Source organism: Crocuta crocuta, unplaced genomic scaffold, assembly GCF_008692635.1.
Source record: "Crocuta crocuta isolate KB4526 unplaced genomic scaffold, BGI_CrCroc_1.0 scaffold85, whole genome shotgun sequence".
In the NCBI taxonomy this organism is placed as follows: Eukaryota; Metazoa; Chordata; class Mammalia; order Carnivora; family Hyaenidae; genus Crocuta; species Crocuta crocuta.
The window spans coordinates 729,543-750,070 of NW_027530620.1; the positions used below are offsets into that span (position 1 = coordinate 729,543).

The window sequence follows — 20,528 nt, forward strand, 5'->3', positions numbered from 1 at the left end:
CATGCTCTGTCTTTCTCTCTCTCAAAAAATAAATAAACATTAAAAAAATAGGAGAGAGAAAAAGCTTCCTAGACAAACAAAAATTAAAGGAGTATATGACCACTAAACCAGCCCTGCAAGAAATTTTAAGGGGGATTCTCTGAGGGGAGAATAGACAGGGAAAAAAACAAAAAACAAAATACAAAAAAACCCAAAAATTGAAAAGACCAAAAGCAACAAAGACTAGAAAGGACCAAAGAACACTACCAGAAACTTCAACTCTACAGGTGACATAATGGCAATAAATTCGTAACTTTAAGTACTCAAGCTAAACATCAATGGTCTAAACGCTCCAATCAAAAGACACAGGGTAACAGAATAGATGAGAAAACAAGATCCATCTATATGCTTTTTACAAGAGACCCATTTTAAACCTAAAGACACCTTCAGATTGAAAACAAGGGGATGTAGAACGATCTACCATGCTAATGGTCACCAAAAGAGAGCCAGAGTAGCCATTCTTATATTAGACGATCTAGATTTTAAAATAAAGACTGTAACAGCAGATCAAGAAGGGCTATCATAATTAAGGGGTCTACCCACCAAGAAGACCTAACAATTGTAAACATTTATGCTCCAAACATGGTGGACCCAAATGTATAAATCAATTAATCACAAACATAAAGAAACTCATTGATAGTTAATACCAAAATAGTAAGAGACTTCAACACACCATTTACAGCAATGGAAAGATCATCTAAACAGAAAATCAACATGGAAACAGTGGCTTTGAATGACAAACTGGACTGGATGGACTTAACAGATATATTCAGAACATTTCATCCTAAAGCAGCAGAATACACATTCTTCTTGAGTGCACCTGGGACACTCTCCAGAACAGATCACATACTGGACACAAATCAGCCTTCAACAAGCAGAAAAAGGTTGAGATCACACAGTGCATATTTTCAGGCCACAAACTATGATACACTAAATCAACCACAAGAAAAAATTTGGTAAGATAACAAATACTTGGGAGACTAAAGAACATCCTACTAAAGAATGAATGGGCTTGGGGCTCCTGGGTGGCTTAGTCGGTTAAGCGTCCGACTTTCCCTTAGGTCATGATCTCGCGGTTCGTGGGTTCGAGCCCCGCGTCGGGCTCCGTGCTGACTGCCAGCTCAGAGCCTGGAGCTTGTTTTGGAGTCTATGACTCCCTCTCTCGCTGAATGGGCTAACCAAGAAATTGAAGAGGAAATTAAAAGTACATGGAAGCCAATGAAAATGATAACACCACAGCCCAAAACCTCTGAGACTCCACAAAGGCAGTCATAAGAAGGAAGTATATAGCAATCCAGGCCTTCCTAAAGAAGGAAGAAAGGTTTCAGATACACTACCTAACCTTACACCTCTATGAGCTGGAAAAAGAACAGCAAGTAAAACCCAAAAGCAGCAGACGACAGTGAATAATAAAAATTAGAGCAGAAATGAATGCTATTGAAACCAAAACCAAACCAAACCAAAACAAAAAACCCAAAACCAAAACCAAAACCAAACCTCCAAAACAACAGAACAGATCAATGAAACCAGAGGCTGGTTCTTTCAAAGAATTAACAAAATTGATAATCCTGTAGCCAGTCTGATCAAAAAGAAAAAGGAAAGGACCCAAGTAAATAAAATCAAGAATGAAAGACGAGAGATCACAATCAACACAGCAGAAATACAAACAACAATAATATTATGAGCGATTATATATCAATAAAATGGGCAATCTGGAAGAAATGGACAAATTCCTAGAAACATATGAACTACCAAAACTAAAACAGGAAGAATAGAAAATTTGAACAGACCTCTCACCAGTAAAGAAATCAAATTAGTAATAAAAAATCTCCCAAAAAACAAGAGTCCAGGGCCAGATGGCTTTCCAGGGGAATTCTACCAAACATTTAAAAAAGAGTTAACACCTACTCTCTTGAAGCTGTTCCGAAAAATAGAAATGGAAGGAAAACTTCCAAACTCTTACTATGAAGCCAGCATTACCTGGATTCCTAAACTAGACAAAGACCCCACTAAAAAGGGGAACTGTAGACCAATTTCCCTGATGAACACATGAAAAAACGCTCAACATCACTCATCATCACTGAAATACAAATCAAAACCACCATGAGATACCACCTCACACCAGTCAAAATGGCTAACATTATCAAGTCAGGCAATAGCAGATGTTGGTGAAGATGCAGAGAAAGAGGATCTCTTCTGCACTGCTGGTGGGAATGCACACTGGTGCGGCCACTCTGGAAAACAGTATGTAGGTTCCTCAAAAAATTAAAAATAAAATCTCCAAGGGATACAGGTGTGCTGTTTCGAAGGAGCACGTACACCCCCAATGTTTATAGCAGTGTTATTAACAATTGCCAAAGTATGGAAAGAGCCCAAATGTCCACTGACATATAAATGGATAAAGAAGATATGGTTTATATATACAATGGAGTATTACTCAGCAATCAAAAAGAATGAAATCTTGCCATTTGCAACTACCTGGATGGAACTGAAGGGTATTAAGCTAAGTGGAATTAGTTAGAGAAAGACAAATATCATAGGACTTCACTCATATGAGGAATTTAAGATACAAAACAGATGAACCTAAGAGAAGGGAAGCAAAAATAATTTAAAAAAAAACAGGGAGGGAGACAAAACATAAAAGATTCTTTAAAAATAGAGAACAAACAGAGGGTTACTGGAGGAGTTTTGGGAGGGGGATGGGCTAAATGGGTAAGAGGCATTAAGGAATCTAATCCTGAAATCCTTGTTGCACCATGTGCTAACTAACTTGGATGTAAATTAAACAATAAATAAATTCAAAACAAATAAATAAATGAAATCTAATCCATCCCATTAAACTGTACTAAAGAAATTCTATTCCTAATCTATACCACTAGAATAGACAACTTCAGAAAAAACTTAAAGAAATGATGGTTAGTATCTTTTGAGAGTTATATTTTTAAGGTGCGTATCAAGGTATCCACCTTTCCTCAGCTGGTGTGCCAAAGAACATATTTAAGTCATTAATCAATATACCTTACAGAAGTATACCATTAAAAAAAATAGGATATGTAGGTCTTGCATACATGTGCGTATAATTCCATCAGACACTCATACATGTATACTTATCTACACATAGAACATTTCTAGAAGGCGATTTAAGAAACTATTAATAGTAGTAGCTATCCCAGGAATATAACTGGGGTATTTGATGGTAGAGAAGGAATAAATAAATTTACTTCTGAATTAAATAAAGTATATATTTTTTTAAATATAATTACTTCTAAGTCCTGAATAAGGTAATTTAGTAAATATTATTATAAGCTTCTTCAATTTATTGGCCTTTCTTATTTTTTCTATAAGAAGCAACTGGAACTGGGCAAAAAATAAACATTAAAAATTTAAGACTGAACAAGATCTCATGGTATTTATATATTATATATATGGTATATAATATACATACCATGTTTTGCTTATCCATTCAGTAGTAAAGGAACACTTAGATTGCACTCACATTTTAGCTACTGTGTGAATAAAGCTGCTGTGAGCATGCGTATACAAATATCTTTTTGAGAACTTGCTTCCAATCCTTTGAAAAATATATCCGAAGTGGAGCTGCCAGATCATATGGTAATTCTAATTTTAATTTTTTTGTGACAGTACCAGGCCATTTTCACAGTGGCTTACCATTTTACATTCCCAGCAATAATGCACAAGAGTGCCAATTTCTTCACACTTTACAAACATTTGTTACTTTGTTATTTTGACAGTAGCCATCCTAATAAGATAGTATCTCACTGTAGTTTTGATTTGCATCATCTAATGATTAGTGATGTCGACCATCTTTTCATATGCTTATTGACATTCACATATCTTTTTCGGAGCAATGTCTATTCACGTCCTTTGCCCTGTTTGGAATCAGGTTTTTTATGTTGTTGGGTTTTAAAAGTTCTCTGTATTCTGGATGTTAATTTCTTATCAGATATATGATTTGCAATTATTTTCTCCCATTCTGTGAGTTGTCTTTTTATTGCGGATGGTGTCTTTTGATGCAAAATTTTAAAAAATTTTCATGAAATCCATTTTGCCTACTTTTTTTTTTTTGTTACCTGTGCCTTTGGTGTCATATCCAAGACATCATATCCAATGTTGTGAAGCTTTGGTCCCATGTTTTTATCTAAGAGTCTTATTGTTTTAGGTCTAAACTTGGGTTCTTGATTCATTCTGAGTTAATTTTTGTATGTGGTGCAATGTAAGGGTCCAATTTCATTCTTTTTGTGTATATCCAGTTTTCCAGCACCGTTTGTTGAAAAGACTGTCCTTTACCCATTTTTCATCTTTGACAAAAAATTATTTGATTGTACATGTGAGAGTTCGTTTATAGGCTCTCTATTCTATTCTATTACATTTATCTATATGCCTTTCAGGCAAATAGCACACTGTTTTGACTACTGTCATTATGTAGCAAGTTTTGAAATCTGGAAGTGTGAGTTCTCCAGTTTATTTTTTCAAGACTGTTTCAGCTATTCAGGTCCCTTAAGACTGTGCATGAAGATTAAGTTGGGTTTTTCTATTTCTACACACACACAACAAAACAAACAAACAAACAAAATACGTCACTGGGATTTTGATAGGGATTGTACTGAATCTGTAGATCCCTGACATTTTAAAAATATTACGTTTTCCAGTCCATGAGCACAGGATGTCTTTCCATTTCTTTGTGTCTTTCTTAATTTGTTTCAGCAATGAATGTTTAATTTTCACTGTATAAGTCTTTTACCTCCTTAATTTCTTAATCTTTTATTCTTGCTGAGACTATCATAAATGGAATTGGTTTTATCATTTCCTTTTCAGATTGTTCATTGTTCATGTACACAATGGGATTTTCAATGGGGCGCCTGGGTGGCTCAGTTGGTTAAGCGTCCGACTTCAGCTCAGGTCATGATCTCATGGTTCGTGGGTTCGTGCCCTGCATCGGGCTCTGTGCTGACAGCCAGCTCAGAGCCTGGAGCCTGTTTCGGATTCCGTGTCTCCCTCTCTCTCTGACCCTCCCCTGCTCACACTGTCTCTCTCTCAGAAATAAAACATTAAAAAATAAATTAAACAAAACTAAATGGATTTTCGAGTGTGACTATCCTGATACTTTGCGGAATTCAATTATTAGCTCAAAAATCTTTTTTTGGAGTCTTTAGGGTTTCCTACATATCTAAGATTCTATTATCTGCAAACAAAGATAAATTTTACTTCTTATTTTCTAATTTGGATACCTGTTAATTCTTTTTCTTGCTCTGGCTAGAAACTTCCAGTCCTATGTTGAACAGAAGTCTAAGTGGGCATCCTTGTCTTGTCTCTGAACTTACAGAAAAAGATTTCAGTCTTTCACCATTAAGATGTTTGCTGTGGGTTATGTGTATGTATACACACACACACACACACACACACACACACATACAGCTTTTATTATGTTAATAGTTTTCTTCAATTCCTATTTTGTTGAGTATTTTTATAATGAAATGGTGTTAAATACTCTCAAATTTTGTTTTCTGCATCAATTGAAATGATCGGGGGTATTTCCCCCCTTTTGTTGATCAATTTTTACACACGGAACCATTCTTGTATTCCAGGAATAAATCCCCCTTGGTCATTGTGGATAATCTTTTCAAAACTTTTTTTTAATGTTTTATTTATTTCTGAGACAGAGAAAGAGAGAGAGCGTGAGCAGGGGAGGGTCAGAGAGAGTGGGAGACACAGAATCTGAAACAGGCTCCAGGCTGAGCTATCTGTCAGCCCAGAGCCCAAAGCGGGGCTTGAACCCACGAACCATGAGATCATGATCTGAGCCAAAGTCGGACGCTTAACCGACTGAGCCACCCAGGCGCCTCTGTGGATTATCTTTTCAAAATGCTAGTGAAATCTGTTTACTAGTATTTTGTTGGGGATTTCTTTATCAACATTTTAAGGATACTGGTCTGTAATTTTCTTGAAGCATCTCTGTCTGGCTTTGTACAGGGTTATGTGGGCCTCAAGGAATGAGTTGGGAGGTGTTCCCTCCTCTTCAATCTTTTGGGAAAATTTGAGAATGGAAATTAATTCATTTTTAAATGCTTGGTAGAATACATCAGTGATAACGTCAGATCCAGGGCTTTTCTTAAAAGATTTTTTTTAACGATTCAATTTCATTACTAGTTATAGGTCGATTCAAATTTTCTATTTCTTCATGAATTAGCCCTTGTAAGGTTTTGTGTTTCTAGGACTTATCCATTTCACCTAAGTTATCCAATGTTTTGTCATGCAATTGTTCATAGTACTTTCTTAAAATCCTTTTATTTCTATAGAATCATTAGTAATCTCCACACTTTCATTTCTGATTTCAGTAATTTAAGTCTTCTTTACTTTTATCTTAGTCCAGCTAGCTAACATTTTGGCAATTTTGTTGATCAAATTTTCAAGACCACATTTTGGCTTTAATGATTCTCTTTGAATTGTTTTTCTATTCTCTATTTCATTTGTCTCTGCTCTAATCTTTACTATTTTACTAGCTTTGGGTATAGTTCTTCTTTTTCTAATTCACTAACTTGTGAAGTTACGTTGTTCATTTGAAATTTCTTATTTTTAATGTAAGCATTTATACCTATAAATTTCATACTCAGCACTGCTTTCAATGCATCCCATAATTTTTGGTATCATTCATTTCTAGTTTTTATTAAATTCCCTGTCATTTCTTCTTCAACCCATCAGTTATTTAGGGGCGCCTGGGTGGCTGACTTTGGCTCAGCTCATGATCTCACCATTTGTGAGTTCAGGCCCCACACTGAGCTCTCTGCTGTATGCGCAGAGCCACTTCAGATCCTCTGTCCCCCTCTCTTTCTGCCCCTCTTCCACCTGCACGTGTGCTCTCTCTCTCAAAAATAAACATTAAAAAAAAAAACCGTACTGTTTAATTTCCACAAATTTGTGAATTTTCCAGTTTTACTTTGGTTATTTTGAACTTCATCCCACTGTGGTCAGAGAAGATATACTATATGATATAAACAGTCCACAAGAATTTTTGGCCTTAAGCATGGTGTACCCTGAAAAATGCTCCATATGCTCTTAAGAATGTATGCCTTCTGCTGTTTTGGAATAGACACTTCGGTATATTCTCTTAGATCTAGTTAGTTTACTGAGTTAAGCCCTTTATTTCTTTATCTTCTATCTGGTTGTTCTACCCATTATTCTGAGTAAGATACTGAAGTCTCCAACTATTACTGTAGAACTATTACTTCCTTCATAATGTCAGTTTTTGCTTCATATAGTTTGATAGTATATAATTAGATACATAAATCTTTATTGTTTTTATGTCTTCTCATTGTTTGAAACTTTTATTACTATTTAATGCTATTCTTTGTCTCCTGTAATCTTTCTTGATAAAGGTCTATTTTATCTATTAGGATAGCCATCCCTACTGTCTATTGGTTACTGTTTGCATGGAATATCTTTTCCCATCCTTTCACTCTCTACCTGTTTTTATCCATGGATCTCAAATTAGTCTATGGTAGACAGCATATATTTGGGTCATGTATTTTTATCCATTCTAGCAATCTCTGTCTTTCAAGTGGAGAGTTCACCCATTTATATTTAAAGTGATTAATGATAAGCAGGGACTTACTTCTGTCAGTGCACTATTTGTTTTCTACATGTCCTATATCTCTTTTGTCCCTTATTTACTACATTACTTCCTTCTTTGTTTAGGTGATTTTTTATTTTTGTAGTGAAATAAATTCCTTTCTCCTTTATTTTGTGCATATCCTACAGCTGTTTGCTTTGTAATTACCGTGGAGATTATATTTAACAACCTAAGGTTATATCTTTAATTTGAATTTATACCAGTTTAACTTCAGTAACATATAAAAACTGCTCTCACAGATCTGTCCCTCTTCTCTTCAATCTCTGATGTGACAAAATTATATCTTAATGCACTGTATAACCAAAAAATAAATAATTCTTTTAAATGCATTAGTCTCCCAAGTTATATAGAAAACAAGATTTGGAGTTACAAACTAATGTTACAGTAATATTAACTTTTAAGCTAATAATTGTATTTTGTTTCTTTAAAGGTATTTTCACTAAAAGTCTACCGCTAAAAATATTTCTTAAATTGTGTATAAGACAAAAGTATAGTTACAAACCACTATTATAATACTATTAGCTTTTAAAATTGTCCATGTATTTTACCTTTGTTAAGATCTTTATTTCTCTGTAAGCTTTGGGTTACTGTCTAGTATCCATTCATTTCACCTGTGGGGCTCTTGAATACTTCCTATGGAGCAGTTCCGGCAGTCATTAACTCCCTCAACTTTTGTTTAGCTGAAAATGTCTTAATTTTTCCTTCACTCTTGAAAAACTGTTTTGGTGGCGCCTGGGTGGCTCAGTCGGTTGAGTGTCCAACTTCGGCTCAGGTCATGATCTCACGATTTGTGGGTTCGAGCCCCGTGTCGGGCTCTGTACTGACAGCTAGCTCAGAGCTTAGAGCCTGTTTTGGATTCTGTATTTCACTCTCTTTCTGACCTTCCCCTGTTCATGCTGTCTCTCTCTCTCAGAAATAAATAAAACATTTAAAACAAAAAAAGAAAAATTTTGTTGGACATAGGATTCTTGGTGACAGTTTTATTCTTTTATAGTGCTTGGATATACTACTGTACACTGTCTTCTGTAGCACAAAGGTTCTGGTAAGAAATCTGCTGATAATCTTACTGAGGATCCTTTGAATGTGAGGATTCACTTCTCTCTTGGTACTTTCAAGATTTGCTGTGTCTTTGGCTTTTTACTTTTTATTTTTTTATTTTTTTAGATGTTTTTTATTTATTTCTGAGAGAGAGAGAGAGAGCGTGCACACCAGAGAGGGTCAGAGAGAGAGGGAGACACAGAATCTGAAGCAGGCTCGAGGCTCTGAGCTAGCTGTCAGCACAGAGCCTGATGTGGGGCTTGAACCCACAAACCATGAGATCATGACCTGAGCCAAAGTCGGATGCTTAACCAACCGAGCCCCCAGGTACCCCCATGTCTTTGGTTTTTTAAAGTCTGCTTATCACATATCTCAGTGAGGGCCTCGCTGTTCCATCCTACTTTAAGTTCATTGGGCTTCTATGGATGCTTATATTCACGTCTTTTATCAAATTTGGGAAGTTTTCAGCCATTATTTCTTAAAATATTCTCTTTTTCCCTTTCTCCCTCTTTTCCTTCTGGGACTCCCACGTTGCATATGTTGGCCTCTGATGGTGTCTCATAGTTCCCTTAAATCAATCTTTTTCTTTCTGTTCCTCAGTCTTGGTAATTTCCATTGTCCTATTTTCAAGTTCACTGATGCTTTCTTCTGCTTGTCAAATCTTCTTTTGACTCAGTCTACTAAGTTTTACATTTTCGTTGTATTTTTCAGCTCCAAAGTTTCTTGTTAGTATGTTTTTAGCAGGGTAGGGAATTTCTATCTCTATACTGATTTCCATTTTGTTCTTAATCACTTTCTTGACTTTCTCCACATCTTCCTTTTAGTTCTTTAAGCATCTTTAAGACAACTGTTTTAAAGTTGTTGTCTAGTATGTCTGTCATTAGATATTCTTAAGGGACAGTTTCCGATTTAAATTTCTCCCATGAAAAGGCTATGCTTTCCAGTTTCTTACACACCTTGTCCTTTTTGGTGAACACTGGACATTTGAATCTACTAATGTGGTAACTCTGAATATCAGATTCTACCTTGTCTACAGAGTTTACTGTTTTTGTTACTGTTTGTTTTTTTTTTTAAACTGCTGCTGTCTCTATGCCTAGAGTTAGCCTGATGGGTAAATATAATGTCTCCTTGGGTGTTTTCTAAGTATGTGCAGGCATTTTCTAATTTTCCCCAAATATGCAGTTGCTTTTGAAAATCCTAGTCTTTGATGTCTGGCTCCTCTCACCACAGAGTGAAAAAAATGAAGCAGGGAGTTGAGGGACTGGGAATAGTTCTGGACATTAAGTCCCCTGGAAGTCACCTTGGCCAGAGAGGGAGGGCTTGCAATAAGGGGAATAGTGCAAAACAACGGCTGCTCACCTTGATGAGCATAAGCACCCAATGATCAAAAGCAGCATTCAGAGATGAGAGCATAGGTCACTGATAATTGTAGAACTGGGACCTTTGTGCTCACCCTGGCTCCAGCAAGCTGTCACAAGATGTTCCAGGAACATGGGACATGTGACAGTGGTGGGGTAGGTAGCAGCTACTATGATAAGGGGTGAAACTGGCCAAAATTAAGCACAGCTCACTGTCCAGTCTTACCCTGGAAGGTGCAAGCCTTCAACAGACCTTGAAATTCCAAAATAGTTACAGACAGACAGACTGCTGGTGTGACTGTTGTCTACCTGGGAGAGACAAACTCCTGGTTCTTCTTACTCCACCATCTTTAGAGAACTGTGACATAATTCTTTAAGATCTCTGAGGACTCTATATTAAAAAGAATCCAAGGTATTTTGCTCTACTATACATATATGGGCAGACATTTATATATGTGTATAAATAGGAATATGTAAATATTTAAAATAAATATGCGATTTATGTAATATATAAATATGTCTATATGTAAGATATATATGTAGCATACATGTGAGTTTGGGTGTGCATGTATATTTACACATTAATAATTATTTGATGCTGAATTCTAAACACACACAGAAATATGTCCTTCCGTAAGTCCACATATTCATAATAATATAAATATAAGACAAGCTGAGATAAGCAAGGTATTCTTCTAAGATAATTCATGTCATATGAGTTGAAAGAATTTTAACTGAAACAATAAGCTACTATTTTTTTTTAATTTTTTTAATGTTTTATTTATTTCTAGGAGAGAGAGAGACAGCGTGAGCAGGGGAGGGTCAGAGAGAGAGGGAGACACAGAATCTGAAACAGGCTCCAGGCTCTGAGCTGGCTGTCAGCAGAGAGCCCGACGCGGGGCTCGAACCCACGAACTGTGAGATCATGACCTAAGCGAAAGTCGGACGCTTAACTCACTAAGCCACCCAGGCGCCCCAATAAGCTACTATTTTAAAAAGCACAATTCATATAGCACCTTAAAATAAAACCTGAAAACTAAAATAAACACTTTAACAGACTTCACAAAATCAGGAATTATCTACTATGAGGTGTATAGGCTATACATACCAAAATAATATTTATCTCCTATTTTTTCATACTAAAAGTATTAATCAAAAGTGAAATAAAGTACTTCCCACTTCATTCTCTAAACAACACAATAGAAGGCAGTTTTAAAGCAATATTTGATATGCATAAATTGAAGAAAATTATCCCACCAACTAACAAATATTCCGAACTTAAAAATATTCCTAAAGGACTGAAGATATCTGCTTTCATAATAAGATAAAGGTGTTGAAATATGTCTGTACTTCTAAAACCCAACTGTAAGAACCACTGTGTAAGATAACTTTGTTTTCAAAAGAAGTATTTTTTTTATATTTTTCTATTTTATGAAAAAAAAGTGACAGGATATCAGCAGGATATTGAAATAAGAAGCACCGAGCCCTTTTTCCCACCACAAATACACTGATTCAACAATATGCAGACAAATTCCCTTTCTGAGAAATGCAGAAACTCGTTCAGAGGCTCCTGCACCTTGAGCAATTATGAAACCAGACACATCAGAGCCTGTAGGAAGATTTGGGGCAGTCCCTTGCCACAATCCCTACTCTCTACACAGTACCATACAACTAGAAGAAAACCTCAGTTCCCAGCTTCTCCCTGGGGAGGGAAAGAATCAGACCATCTATCCAACACTCCAAGCTCCCCAGGGCTGCCAGGAACTGGCTTCTGTTGTTTCAGAGCACTGACAAGAAGCACCACACGCTACGCCTGGAAGCTAGGGAGAGCAAGGGTAGCAGTCTGAGCCAGCGCACAAAAGCCCCTCCCCCAGCTCAGCAGAGTGAGCCCCAAATCCCCCAGATCCTAGTTTTTCCTCCCAGGAGAGGAAAGGCGAGCCATGTATCTAATATTCCAACACTTCTGGGAGCTGCCTGAGAAATGGCCTACCATCCCACCTATCTCTGAGCACTGACGGGACCTGGTATACTTTAGATGCCTGGGTTCCACCAGGTAGAAGGACAGGGGGTTGGACTGGCACAAAGGTGTGTGAGGTCCATGAAATGTGCCTCTGGCTGGGAATGATTGGTAAGGATCTTCTCCTATACAAGGCCAGTCCATGAAGACTAGAAAGGTTGTTTTTTCTAATGTAAAGATACCAACTCAGGGGCGCCTGGGTGGCTCAGTCGTTTAAGCATCTGACTCTTGGTTTCAGCTCAATTCATGATCTCACAGTTTCTGAGTTTGAGCCCTACATCGGGCTCCCCAATGACCACATGGAGCCTGCTTGGGATTCTCTCTCTCCCTCTGTCGCGCACTCTCTCTCTCAATAAATAAATAAATAAATAAATAAGTAAGTAAGTAAGTAAGTAAGTAAATAAGTATTATAAAAAAAAAAAAAAGATACTAACCCAGAGTCAAGGAAAATGAACAGCCAGGGAAATACATCCCAAAAGAAAGACTTAAATCTTCAGAAACTGACTCTAATGAAACTTTTACATGATTTACCTGAGAGAGATTCAAACTAACCCTCATAAAGATGGTCAGAATGCAAGGAAAAATATATAAACAAAGGTGAAAATTACAACAAAGAAAGAAACAGTAAAAAATAGAAATAGAAATCTTAGAACTGAAAAGTACAATAAATGAAGTGAAAACTTTACTAGAGGAGTTCAACACAGACTAGATTCAGAAAGGATCAATAAATTCAAAGGCAAGTCACTGGAAATTAACCCAAAAAGTATAAAGAAAAAAAGAAAGAGTGAAGAAAACTTAAGGAATTTACAGAATACCATCCAGTATACTAATAAATGCATCGCAGAAGTCCCAAAAAAGGAAAGAGAGATAAAGGGGCAGAAAGTTTAATAAAAATAAAACAACTTCCCACTTTTGTGGGTCCAGATCCAGGAAATCCAATGTATTCCAAGAAAGATGAATTCAAAGAAATCAATATCTAGACTTATTATATGCAAATTTTAAAAAATCAATGACAAAAAGAGAATTTTGGGAAAAAAGTGGATCAATATGTACAGGGCATCCCCATATCATTGGTTTTCTCAACAAATACCTTGCAGGCCAGATAGGAGTGGGACATTATATTCAAAGTGCTGGAAAAAAAAAATTGCCAACCAAGAAGAATATATCAAAACTGTCCTTCAAAAATGAAGGAAATTGACTTTCCCAGACAAACTCTGAGGGATTTCATCACCACTACACCTGCCTTACAAAAAACATTAAAGAGGAGGCCACCTGGGTGGCTCAGTAGGTTGGGGGTCTGAATTTTGATTTTGGCTCAGGTCATGATCTTGTGGTTCCTGAGACTGAGCCCTGCATCAGACTCTGTGCTGACAGTGTGGAGTGTGCTTGGAATTCTCTCTCCTCTCTCTCTCTGCCCCTCTCCCGCTCACATTCTTTCTCAAAATGAATAAGTAAACATTAATAAAAAAGAAACATTAAAGAGAACTCTTCAGAGTGTGAATAAAAGAACTATAAACAGTAATATGAAAGTATAAAACTCACTGGTAAAGGTAAATATATAGACAAATACAAAATACTGTAATATTGTAATAGTAGTAGTCAAATAAATTCTAGGTTGAGGTCAGTTGTATTAAAAATAATAAGAATAGGGGCACCAGGGTGGCTCAGCTGGTTAAGCGTCCAACTTTGGCTCAGGTCATGATCTCACAGTTCATGGGTTTGAGCCCCGCGTCGGGCTCTGTGCTGACAGCTAGCCCAGAGCCTGGAGCCTGCTTCAGATTCTGTATCTCCCTCTCTCTCTGACCCTCCCCTGTTCATGCTGTCTCTCTCTCTCTCTCTCAGAAATAAATAAAAAACATTAAAAAATTAAAAAAAATAAAAAGAATATGTTAATGGATATACAATATAAAAATATGTAAACTGTGAAATCAATTACATAAAGTGTGGGGAGGAGGGAAAGTAAAAGTGTAGGGTTTTTGTACGTAACTGTTACAGCTTAAAATAGACTATCTTAATATCAAACATTTTATGTAAGTCCCAGAGTAACTACAGAATGCCTATATAGAATACACAAAAGAAAAAGACAGGAATCAAAGATTATCAATACAAAAGTCAGCAAAACACAGTGACAGCAGAAGAAAAGGACTAAAGAACTAGAAGACAGAGAAAACAATTAAAATAGCAACAGTAAGTTCTTTCCCTACTAATAATTACTTTAAATGTAAATGTAAATGTAAACTCTTCACTCAAAAAATAAAGAATGCTTCAAAGAATGAAAAAAAGATCCAACCAAATGCCGTCTTACCAGAGACTCATTTAAGATCTAGGGAAACAGACAGGTTGAAAGTGAAGGACTAATAAAAATATATACTATGCAATTAGTAACCAAAAGAGACTGGGGGTGGCTATACTTAAATCAGACAAAACAGACTTAAAGATAAAACCTGTCACAAAAGAAAAGGGGCATTATAGAATGGTAAATGATCAATAAACATGGAAACTATAATAATTATAAAACTCCTACAAGATAACATAGGCAGTAATCTCTTGAACATCAACCTTAGGAATACTTTCCTGGATATGTCTCCTCCAAGGAAAATAAAGGCAAAAATAAACTGAGATGACTTCAAACTGAAAACGGTATAGGAAACCATCAACAAAATAAAAAGGTAACCTACTGAATGAAGACATTTTCAAATGATATAACTGATAAGTGGGTAATATCTAAAATAATGAACTCATACAATGCAACACCAAAAAAAAAAAATCCAATTAAGAAATAAGGAGAGAATCTGAATAGGTATTTTTCCAAAGAAGACATACAAATGGTCAACAGACACATGAAAAGGTGCTGAGCATCACTAATCATCAGAGAAATGTAAATCAAAACCACTATGAGATATCACCTCACGCCAGTCAAATGGGTAGTATCAAAAAGATAAGAAATAATAGTTGTTGTCAAAGATGTGAAGAAAAGGAAATCCTTGTGCACTGTTGGTGGGAATGCAAACTGGTGCGGCCACTGTGGAAAACAGTATGGGGTTTCCTCAAATTAAAAATAGAAATACCATAAGACAGAGTTATTTTACTTCTGGGGATTTACTAAAAAAAAAAAAATGAAAACACAAATTCACAACAGACAAGATATGGAAACAACCTAAATGTCCCTTAATAGATGACTAGTTAAAGAAGTACACACACACACACACACACACACACACACATACACACAGTGAAATATTACTAAACAATAAAAAAAAAATGAAGCCATGCCACTCATGGCAACATGGATAGACTTAGAGGGTATTATGGTAAGCGAAATAAGTCAGAGAGAGAAACACAAATACTATGATTTTACTTAATATGAATCTATAAGACAAAACAGATGAACAAGCAACAACGAAAAACCAGAAACAGACTCATAAATACACAGAACTCACTGCCAGTGGAGAGGGGATAAAGGAATAGGAGAAACAGGTGAATAGGTACAAAAATTCCAGTTATAAAATAAGTAAGTCACAGGGATGAAAAGTACAGCATAGGGAATATAATTAGTAAGATTGTAATAACTTTGTATGGTGACAGATTGTAATTATACTTATCATAGTGAGCATTGTGTAATGTATAAAATTGTTGAATCACTATGTTGTGTGCCTGAAATTAATATGTCAACTATACTTCAATTAAATTTTTTAATTTTAAAAACAAATTGTACTCAGCCTGAAAAAAAAATCGTACACTATGACAAAGTAAGATTTATTTTTTGGGATACAAGGATTATTCAACATACAAAAATCAATTAGTGTAATATGCTACATTAACAAAATGAAGGATGAAAATTGCATGATCATTTCAATAGATGTAGAAAAAGTATCTGACAAACTTCAACATCCTTTCATTAAAAAAAAAAGTCAACAAACTAGGAATAGAAGGCAATTATTTTAACATAATAAAAGTCATATATGAAGAAACCCCAGCAACCATCATATTCAATGGTGGAAAATTGAAAGCTTTTCCTCTAAGATCAAGAACACTCTTGGAGCACCTGAATGGCTCAGTCAGTTGGGCAGTCAACCCCCGATTTTAACTTTGGTCATGATCTCAGAGTTTGTGGCTTTGAACCTCATACCTGTCAGTGCAGAGCCTGTTTGGGTTCTCTCTCTCTCCCCCTCTCTCTTTGCCCCTTCCCAACTCACCGCTCTCTCTCAAAATAAATAAATAAGCATTCAAAAAATTAAAAAAAATTTCTTGTTACTTTTATTCAACATAGTACCAGAACTCTTGGCAAGAGCAATTATGCAGAAAGAAAAAGAAAAAAAGTATACAAATCAGAGAAAAAGAAGTTATCTGTTTGCAAATGGCATGATCTTAGATGTAGAAAACACTAAAGATGCCACAAAAGAAAATTGCTAGAATAAATGAAATCACCAAATTACAAAAATCAACATATAAAATTCAGTTGTGTTTCTATATACTAACAACAAATTGAGAAGAAAATAATCCTGGGGCACCTGGGTGACTCAGCTGGTTAAGCATCCAACTCTTGATTTCAGCTCAGATCATGATCTCAAGGTCCGTGAGATCAAGTCCATGTCAGGCTCTACAGTGACAACAAGGAGCCTGCTTGGGATTCTCTCTCTCTGCCCCTGCCCTGCTTGCTCTCTCTCTCAAAATAAATAAACTTTTTTAAAATAAAAAAAGAAAAGAATCCCACTTAGCATCAAAAACAATAAAATACTTAGGAATAAACTTAACTAAACCATCCAAGACTTATATACTAAAAACTATAAAACATTAATCAAAGAAATAAAGAAGATACAAATAAATGGAAAGATACCCGTGTTCATGGATTGGAAGACATGTTAAAATTCCCAGGATATCCAAAGTGATCTATAGATTCAATACGATGTCTGTCAAAATCTCAATGGCATTTTTTATAGGAATAGAAGAAACAATCTTAGGGGTCCTGGGTGGCTCAGTCAGCTGCGTGTCTGACTCTTGATTTCAGCTCAGGTTATTATTCCAGAATCGTGGGAGAGAGTTCCAAACCCTGTGTCGGGCTCGGTGCTGAGTGAGAAGCATGCTTAAGGTTCTCTCTCTCTCTCCCTCTACCCTGCTTGTGCTCAGAATGGAATGGAAAAAACAATCCTAAAATTCACACAGAATCACAAAAGACCCCAAAAAGGCAAAATAATCTTAAGAAGAAAGGTGGAGGCATCATATTTCCTCATTTCAAAATATATTTCATAGCTACAGTAATTAAAACAATAATACTGGCATAGGGACAGATATACAAACCAAATAAACAGAATAGAAAGTCCAGAAACAAACTCACATATAGTCAAGTGGTCTTTGACAAAAGTGCCAAAAATACACAATGAGAAAAGGACAGTATCTTTATCAAATGGTATTGGGAAAACTGGATATCCACATGTCAAACAATGAAACTGGACCCTCACTTTATACCACAGACAAAAATCAAATCAAAATAAATTAAAATCTTAAACATAAAACTTGAAACTTGTGAAACTCCTCAAAGAAAACATAGGGGGAAAAGTTTCATGATACTGATCTTGACAATGATTTCTTGGATTAGACACCCAAAGCACAAGCAACAAAAGCAAAAACTGACACATGGGACCACATCAAACTGAAAAGCTTCCGCACAGTAAAAGAAATAATTAACAGAATGAAAAGGCAACCTACAGAATGAAAAAATATTATAGACCATACAACTGATATATTTAATATATTAGGGTTAATATTTAAATATAAGGAACTCCTACAATTCAATAGTAAAAAAACAAATAACACTATTAAAATTGGGCAAAACACGAACAGATGTTTCTCCAAAAACAACATACAAATGGCCAACAGGTATACTTAAAAATGCTCAGTATCACTAACCATCAGGGTAATGCAAATCAAAACCATAATGACAGATCACCACACATCTGTCAGAATGGCTAGGATTAAAAAAGAAAAAAAAAAAAGAATAAGTGTTGTTGAGAACACAGAGAAAGTAGAACCCTAGTACACTGTCAGTGATAATGTAAAATAATGCTGCAGAAAACAGTTTGTAGGCTTCTAAAAACGAAAACTAAAAGAGAACTGTTAAATGATCCAGCGATCCCACTTATAGTTATTTATAAAGAACTGAGCATGGAATGTGGAGCCGGCTTGGGATTCCTTCCCTCCCTTCCTCCCCTCCCTCTCTCCTCCCCCCACTCCCTCCCCTTTTCCTGCTCTCCAAAAAAAAAAATTTTTTTTAATTTAAAAAGAAAGAAATCTTACCATATGCAACAACATGGATGAACCTTAAGTACATTGTACTAAGTGAAATAAGCCTACTCACAAAAGGACAAATACTGCATGATTCCACTTTAAGGTATTTAAATAGTCGACCTCACAGAAGCAGAGGGTAGACTGTGGTTACCAGGGGCTAGAGACAGGAAGAAATGGGATGTTGCCATTCAAAAGGTAGAAAGTTTCAGTTATGCAAGATGAAAAAATTCTAGAGATCTGCAGTACAACACTGAGCCTATAGTTAATAGTACTATATTATATACCTATAGCTTTGTTAAGGGGGTAGATCTGATGCTAAATGTTCTTGCCACAAGAAAAAAGAGAAAAAGTGACAATCAAAGATCAAAGCCAAATATTTTAAAAATAAATATTCAGCCCATCACAAATCTAATCCACTTGCCTCAATAAAAATTATGGCAAAGTAAGCAACCTTTATTTACCTAGTGTCTGGAAATACATTAAGAAAAAATGGGATAATTTTTAGACACTTAAAACTCTTAAAACTAGAAATGATCACAGTTGTCCAGGGAAATATAAGAAAATATGTTTCAGTGAAATGTATTAGTCCTGGAATAATTTCTGAGGTATTATACTGGCGAAATGAGAAGAACACAGGTTTTAGAAACAGAAAGCCCAGGTTCAAAATATTACTTATCTATGGGGCACCTGCGTGGCTCAGTCTGCTGAATGTCCAACTTTGGCTCAGTTCATGGTTTCACGGTCTATGAGTTCAAGCCCTACATCAGGCTCTCTGCTGTTAGCACAGAGACCACTTCAGATCCTCTGTCCCCCTCTCTCTGTCCCTCCTCTAACTGTGCATGTGCATACGCATTCTCTCTCTCTCAAAAATAAGTAAACACTTTTAAAACAAGCACTTATTTACTTTAATAATAACTTACATGGTATTACATGCCAAGTATAGTTCTAAACATATGACAAACATTAACTCATTGAACCATCAGAACAAATTATGAAGTAAGCACTATTACACTCATTTTACAGATCAGATGAAGAAACCAAGGCCCAGAGAGGTCAAATAATTCATTGTCAGTAACGTAACACAAGTAGACTGGTTACAAAGCTTGTGACCTTGGGCCAATAACTTAGTCTCCAGGAGTCTCAGATACATTGTAAAAATGAAATTAAAGCAGTGGATCATTAGGATTAAATGTGGTAACTTTTGCAAAGTATTTAGCCCAGAACCCAGAACTCAGTAGGTCCTATTTCTACTCTTACTTTCCCCTGGTGAGCAACTAATATTGTAGGATGATAAGTTTGGTCATAAGTGATGATATTACAAATTTATAACTAAAGAAAGATTTAGTTTAATTCAGCCTATAGTACCAATGTGCATGAGTATGCATTAAGGGACATATTAATTGACAACAATTTGCTACTATTCAATTAGAAACTCAGTGTGATATGAAATTCATAAGAGTACAATAGTACTCTATTCTTATATTTGAACATTTCCCAATGTTCAATGCCAGAAAAAATTGTATAAATAAATCTAGGCCTAGTATATCCTACCTGTAGCCAAAATTTTCATTAGAAATGTGATGATGAAAATGTCTCTGAATTTTGCTTTCTATTCACCTAGACCCTGGAACAAAACTCCTTCCAGCCATAACCCTAAGAGGTACAGTCTGACAATTAGCAGTTCTGAGTCATCTTTCAGGATGCCATTAGCACCTTACACTCGTCCCAGTCCCTCCGGCATCCTCCTCTGTAGTTCATAAAGACGTGTGGTAGGTCAGTCATCTGACACAATACTACAAAGGACGGTGACAGGAGGTAGTGGAGTCCTTAGAGGTAGAACAACACACTGAGGGCTACTTCAAAATAAGATTTAAAGGCACCAAAACAGATACCAATATGGTCCTCTTAGAAGAAGTGCTACAGAAAACCAAAATTGTTCCTAGTGAATTAAAATATTATAAAAAGTTCCATTTCAGAAACAAGTCTACCTTTATCCTGGAAGAGAAAAATCTTACCATCTGTGAGACCTTTGGCAAGTCACTTAATGTCTCTATCCCTTGGTTCCATCTATAAGATGAGGATGCTAATAGCACCGATGCCTCGTGGGTTACAGGGTTAACACATGGACACACTCCGAACAGTG

The 20,528-nt window shown here is 36.0% G+C and overlaps 1 protein-coding gene across 2 annotated transcripts in view; it reads right to left on the reverse strand.

The window, feature by feature from the left end:
* OMA1 (OMA1 zinc metallopeptidase) overlaps positions 1 to 20,528 on the reverse strand; it is a 79,546-nt gene that overhangs the window by 20,135 nt on the left and 38,883 nt on the right. The window lies entirely within an intron of this gene.